The sequence below is a fragment of the Hylobates moloch genome, unplaced genomic scaffold (genome assembly GCF_009828535.3).
Source record: "Hylobates moloch isolate HMO894 unplaced genomic scaffold, HMol_V3 SCAFFOLD_2, whole genome shotgun sequence".
In the NCBI taxonomy this organism is placed as follows: domain Eukaryota; kingdom Metazoa; phylum Chordata; class Mammalia; order Primates; family Hylobatidae; genus Hylobates; species Hylobates moloch.
In genome coordinates this window covers 124,573,070-124,579,069 of record NW_026652277.1, presented here as the reverse complement: position 1 = coordinate 124,579,069, position 6,000 = coordinate 124,573,070, and positions in this window count along the sequence as shown.

Genomic DNA, 6,000 nt, shown 5'->3' with positions numbered 1-6,000 from the left:
TATTATTTATGACTTTCAAAAATGCATTCTTGGGCAACGTTCACAGCTCCGTCGCCAAGAGCACTTGTGGAGTCCCAGAGAGGTGTTCTGCTTCCCTGAGCTGCCAAAGCCTCAGGTTGGGACTTCTCTCCCAGCCTTGTGGAAATGGTATGCTCTTAAGTTTGGCGCAACTTACTAACATTTCATGATCATCCAGTTTTTCCTCTCATCCTCTCATTCACTGTTCAGATGTTTGTCACCCCAGCATCGTTTGTGAATGACGAGTTCTAAGTCATGGATAAACCGGAGGCTTATTTGTGGTGGTTATAGTTTCCCTACTTCTTTTTGGACAGGAAATAGAAATTTGTCTGTATTTCCTAATGTTTTCTCTGCACTCTTTTAACGATTTAACTGAATTTTGTCTGTGCAAGGCCTCATGCTCCAATTCTTAGGCTTTCTCCATTATCCCTAGCATTTCCCCCTCCTACTTTCCCAAATCATCTCCTGGGGTTATATAGAGCTGGGGTTATGTTAAATTTTTACCAGTCCCTCCAAAGGTCACCTAATCCAGGAAGACTCCCCTGAAGACCCAACCCTTGGGTTGGGTTAAAGGGATTATGCTTTTTTCCAGACTTCTTCGATGCTTATTTTGTATTCTGTGTATAACTCACTTCCCCCACCAGGTTGCAGGCTCTAGGGAGTGGTGTCTGGATGTCACCTATTCTCTTTCTCACTGGGAAGCACCATCCAGGTAGTCAAACACAGGCGGTGACTTTGGTAGGAGCTGGGGCTGCAAGCTCCAGCCAAGATCAGGGGAGGTGACAGGGCCTGAAGGATCAAGTGAAGCCAGAGTCCACAAGGAGGACAGAGGATCAAATGCCAGGGTGTATATGGGTAGATGTGAAATCCAGGGGGCCTAAGGCAGGGAATCAGTACATAATTCTGTATCATTCAGGGTTTCATCAAAGATGCAGAACCAGTGTAAGTGATATAGAATAATGGATGGCAGAGTCCTAGCTTTGTCATGAGGGAGCTGGGGGGAGGCGATCTATGCCCATCATTGCCCCTGTGGTGTCTACTGTTGACCTGAAGTCCTATGGGTCAGACAGACAGACAGCTGGAATGGGAGCTGGGTGTGGATAAGAACAAGGACAAACAACGACACCACAAAGACGAAATGGACCCCACGAAGATAATTAGAAACCACGAAGACAGACCAACTGGAACCCATGTATCTCTCTCCCATCCACTCCAGCCTCAATTCTGCATGACCTGCTGGAGAAGCTGGAGCCCTTTGCCACGGAGCTGCACTTGCACTTGGCCCAGGACTCAGAGAAACAGATGGAGGAGATCTGGCAGGAGCTGGAGGAGCTGTGGGTCTGGGCACACCCACCACGTCAGTGACAATGTTTGCCAGCTGCCACAGCACCTGCTGCCCTGCCACTACATTCAGGGTATAAGAAATATGGCCACTGCTCCATGCCCACCTTCCAAGTCTGATGGAAAATATGTCTTGTCGCCAGCCATAACCTAGAACTACACAGGGAAGGGAATTCTTGGAAACATAGGTCTTGTTAAGCTCAGTTATCATGGTACAAAGCCACCACAGTCTATTCCTTGTAAACTTGGCATTCACACGCACTTCTTTTAACCACGTTTAACTTCCCAATAAAGACAATAGCAACATTATGCTTTTGCCTAACATGATGCAACTGTTCTTGTACTGCCTAAAACACGATATTCTCTTCTGCAAAGAGGTTTTAAGCCTCTCTATCCATCTTCGGGTGATGTTAATCCTCCTCTAGCCAAGTCACATTTCCCCTTTGCTATTCTGTAACTTAAACACTGAGATACAGGTTAATTACCATGAACACATCTTATGTTAGATGGTAGGTGAATAAGAGAAGGTAATTACCTTCTTTAGACAATCAAATATTTTTGACCAAAGCTAGGCTCAGTAAAACTTTTATTTTGAATTAAATTATGAACCTACAAACCTGAGGACTTCTTTCCTGAGATTAGGTTGGCTATTTCATCTGTTTTTAATGCTGTCAAATTTATCCTGAGAGGAGTCAGGCACCCAAGCCAAGCCTAAACTGTGATCCTGCAATGTAGCTTGGTCTATCTGATGAACTTTTATATGGTGAACCCCCTGTTCATCTATTTCTCCAGGAAAACCAAAATTGTGCTGAAGAAGCTTTGAACAAGATCGCACCACTGCACTCCAGCCTGGGTGACAGAGTGAGACTCCATCTCAAAAAAAAAAAAAAAAAAAGCTTTGAACAGAGGTCCCAGGGGGACACAGGTTTAGAGATTAGGAGGAAAGACAATGTCTGCCCAGCCCAGTCCCAGGGTTTAGGTCTGACCTTCGAAGACAAGGCAACTGCAGTCAGAACGGGTAGGCGATGTACGGTTTGGACAGATGCAATCTGCTTTGGGACTCGTGGCCAAATGCGACATAGAGCTGGAGAATGGACAGTCTCCCCATTTCTTACAGAACATCCTGTGTAAGTGACACACACTGTAGCTCCATTTGGCATACCTGACATGTCTCAGCTTCGCGGGAACGTGGAAGTAGCATCCCGGGCAGGAGGGCACAGGCCTTTAGGAGACTGATGACAAAGGGGCAGCCCCTGGCCTCCCTGGTGGCTTGCAGGAAGCAACAACGTCAAGCAGGCTGGAGTGGGAAAACATGTCTGAGATTTCTCTGAGCACCTCCTGGGGACTAAAAAATAACCGGGGGGCAAGGATAAAGGAGGGACAAGAAGGGAGGTGAGGAAGCACAAGGGCCTCTGCGCTGATGGAACTGTTCTGTATCGTGATTGTGGTGGTGGTCACACGCATCTACATAGGCGATAAAATGATACAGGCACACACACAAATGAGAGCATGTAAAACTGATGAACTCTGTGGGTTGCACCAGTATCAATGTTCTGATTTTGTACTGGATGTTAGCATTGAGGGAAATTAAAAGTACACAGGACATTAAGTCAAGGAAAAACAATAATAGTAATTATTATTTTAATTAATTAATAATTTAATAATTAAAAATATTAATTCTATTAATATTTATTGAAAGCTAACAATATGTTAGGTGCTTCACTTTTTTTTCTGTTTAATCCTTACAACACTCTTATGAAATAGATGTTGGTATTACCCATTTTTATAGACAAGGAAATTGAGTCCAAGTCATGTGAAGGTCACTCATCTAGGCTGTCTGAGTCAGAGCCAGGACTTCTAACATTGAAGTCCTCAAGGACAAGGTTTAGATTGCAGTGACATGGGGGATAGGGTGGAATACAAAATTCAGCACGAAGGACTTCTGAGTAGTTCCGTGCAGGGGTGGGCGGAGCTTGCTGGCTGGGTGAAGTTCTCCCCGGGAGGGCAGTTCTCAGAGCAGACTGGACAGACACGGTCTGTCACGGCCCCTGTCTTTTGGTTCCAGGCTACATCCACCTCTTAAATGACTTGGGCTTTCTCATCTGTACAAAGGGGAAAATAAGTTTTATCTCGTGGGCTGTTGATGGAATTGCAAGAGGTATAACAAAGGGTTCCAAACCTTCAGCCTTCTGGAAGTCACACTTTCTTTAATATCCACATCGAATGGCTCAAACCTCCATCCGAAATTACATGGGGAATCGCATTTCCTCTCAGCATTTTCAAAGATTCCCCAGGGCCTTCGCATTTGCAGAGCCTGCCTTTCCCTCCCATTCCTGCTCAGACCCAATTCTCAGTTGCCCAGTGTGGTCTTGGGCCCAGTGTTTGCCCATCAAAGCCACTGTCCTCTCTCCACACTGCTTCCTCCGTGCCGGACTTTGCTCCCTCCTTTTGTTCTCCAAGCAACAACTACATCTGTTCACAAATGTTATGGTGGGTAGTGCTGGCACATTTGGCTGACTTTCACTGAAGATTTGGTGTAGCAGAAGAAAATTACAGTTCCACCTAATGCAGCACAAAAACATGCCAAGTCACACTAGACAAACTCTTACCAATTTCTAGCAGATTGTTTTAAGTACCTTCCTTTTTCTCTGGAAAGCCCCTTCTCTCTTCAATAACCATCCTCTTTCTTCAAGTGCTAGGGCCAATTTGGCAACCCTCCATCATTTTATTATGCTGAGTAGTCCATCTTTTTTAAATCTTTTTTGTGTCTTCCAGACCAGGCCCTGGGGACCACCCTTCCTAAAGCAAAAGGGGAGGGATGCATCCATTATTTTCCTCTGTGCCTTGGCCTGTGTGATCATGGGACAGTTATAGAGCCATTGTGAGCCTCCACTTACTTGTCTACTATTTACTTGTCTACTTTGGAAGTGGAGAGTAACAGTACTTAACCCCCAGGATTATTGTAAAGATACAGTGAACATAAATCACTTAGACTGCACCAGAGCTTAGTGTCTGTTTATTCATATGATTTCTCTGACTTCATGACTTCTGGAGACATTCAACCTTGTTTCTCTTGTTAGGTAGTGAGAGTTTCTGCTGTTCCTGTCCTCCTGGCCAGAGGGAGGTAAATACTGTCCATCAGGGCACATTCTTAAAGTCTTTGCCTCTGCTGCGGGTGGTCCCTTTTTTTGATGTAGACGGCAGGAAAGTCTCAGTGTCCTGAAAGTGACCAGGCCTAGCCCTGCCCAGGACAAGAAGGTAGAAAGTGGAGGCCACAGTTGCTGTGGTCTGTTGATGAAGTGTTTGAATTTTATATTGACCCCATAGGAAATTAGATTATAGACAGTCACACGGCCCTGGAGACTTGGAGTAAGAACTGATGAGGGAGGCTCAAATGTTTGATGCATGGTTTCCTTTGAGAACAACTGGGGGAGAGTGGAAGGAATGGAATGGCATAGAAGCAAGGAAATGGATTTTAACAGTAGGATTTAAAGTGTCTGTGACTACTGAAGCGTGTTGTGGATGAGATTTGGTGCATATGAATAAACACAAAGAGATGCTCTTCAGGGCCTTATGTGAGCAAGAATGGAACAGAGGGAGAGGGAGAGCTCAGCAGCCTTGCTGAGGCAATGGAGGCGTGTGCACCAGAGCCAGGGTCAAGTGTGGCAAAATCTACTAAAGGTTCTTCAGAGGCTAGCCCACAACAGGATGGCCCCTGAAGTCCAGTAATTCTTGGTGTTCCACTCACCCCTCCCCTGATGCGAGGTGCAGCTCCCTCTTTCCCCAGGGGCCCTTCCTCTTGACTGCCTCCCCCAGGATAGGGGGATGGCTATGCCCTGCTCGTTCCTGACCTTCTCTTGCTCCGTTGGAGACCATTATGCTTAAGCATTGATTATTTGTGTCCAGTCAGTGTTTTGCAGCATTCCTGGCGCAAATGGCCTGCCTGTGTGCTGAAGTAGAAGGAAAGGGCTCTCAGGGGCACATTCTGTGGTCCAGGAGGACACAGAACTGGCCTTATCTCTAGCTATCGGCCATCTGTGTTCCCTGGAGCAACAGAACACCAGGTGCAGAGCCCCAACATGGGGATGGAGCTTGGAAACCTGGCTGGAAACAGAAATGGATTTACCCCGTTAGGTGGGGGACTTGGACAGGAGAGTGAAAAGGCTCCTGTTTCTGGTGGGTGGAGAGTCTGGGGGTAGGGGTCTGGGTTCTCTCAGATGGCCTGTAGAAGAAGGGAAGATGCTGCAGAGAGGAAAAAGCCCCCACAAGGGACCAAATGCTGCACCCCCAGGTCCTACTTGATTTAGGGAATGAAGGAGGGAGAAGAAAAGAAAGAAGAAGAGGGGGAAGGAAGCTGCTAACTACTTGTTCTGGGCTAGATGCCATGCTGGGCTCCAAGAAGAGGTACAAAACACTGCATGGCACCCAGCACGTACAAGTCCCTTGGTCAGTACAGCTGTTATCATTACAAGTGACATTACTGCTTAATTCTAACAACACCACCAAAAGGCAGGTATTATTATACTATCTCCATTTTGTGGATGACAAAATTGAGGTTCAGAAAAGAGAAGCAATTGGTGTAGGGGGTTCAAAATTGAAACACAGCCTATCTGACTCCAACGCCTGTGTGTCCAAGCCCTG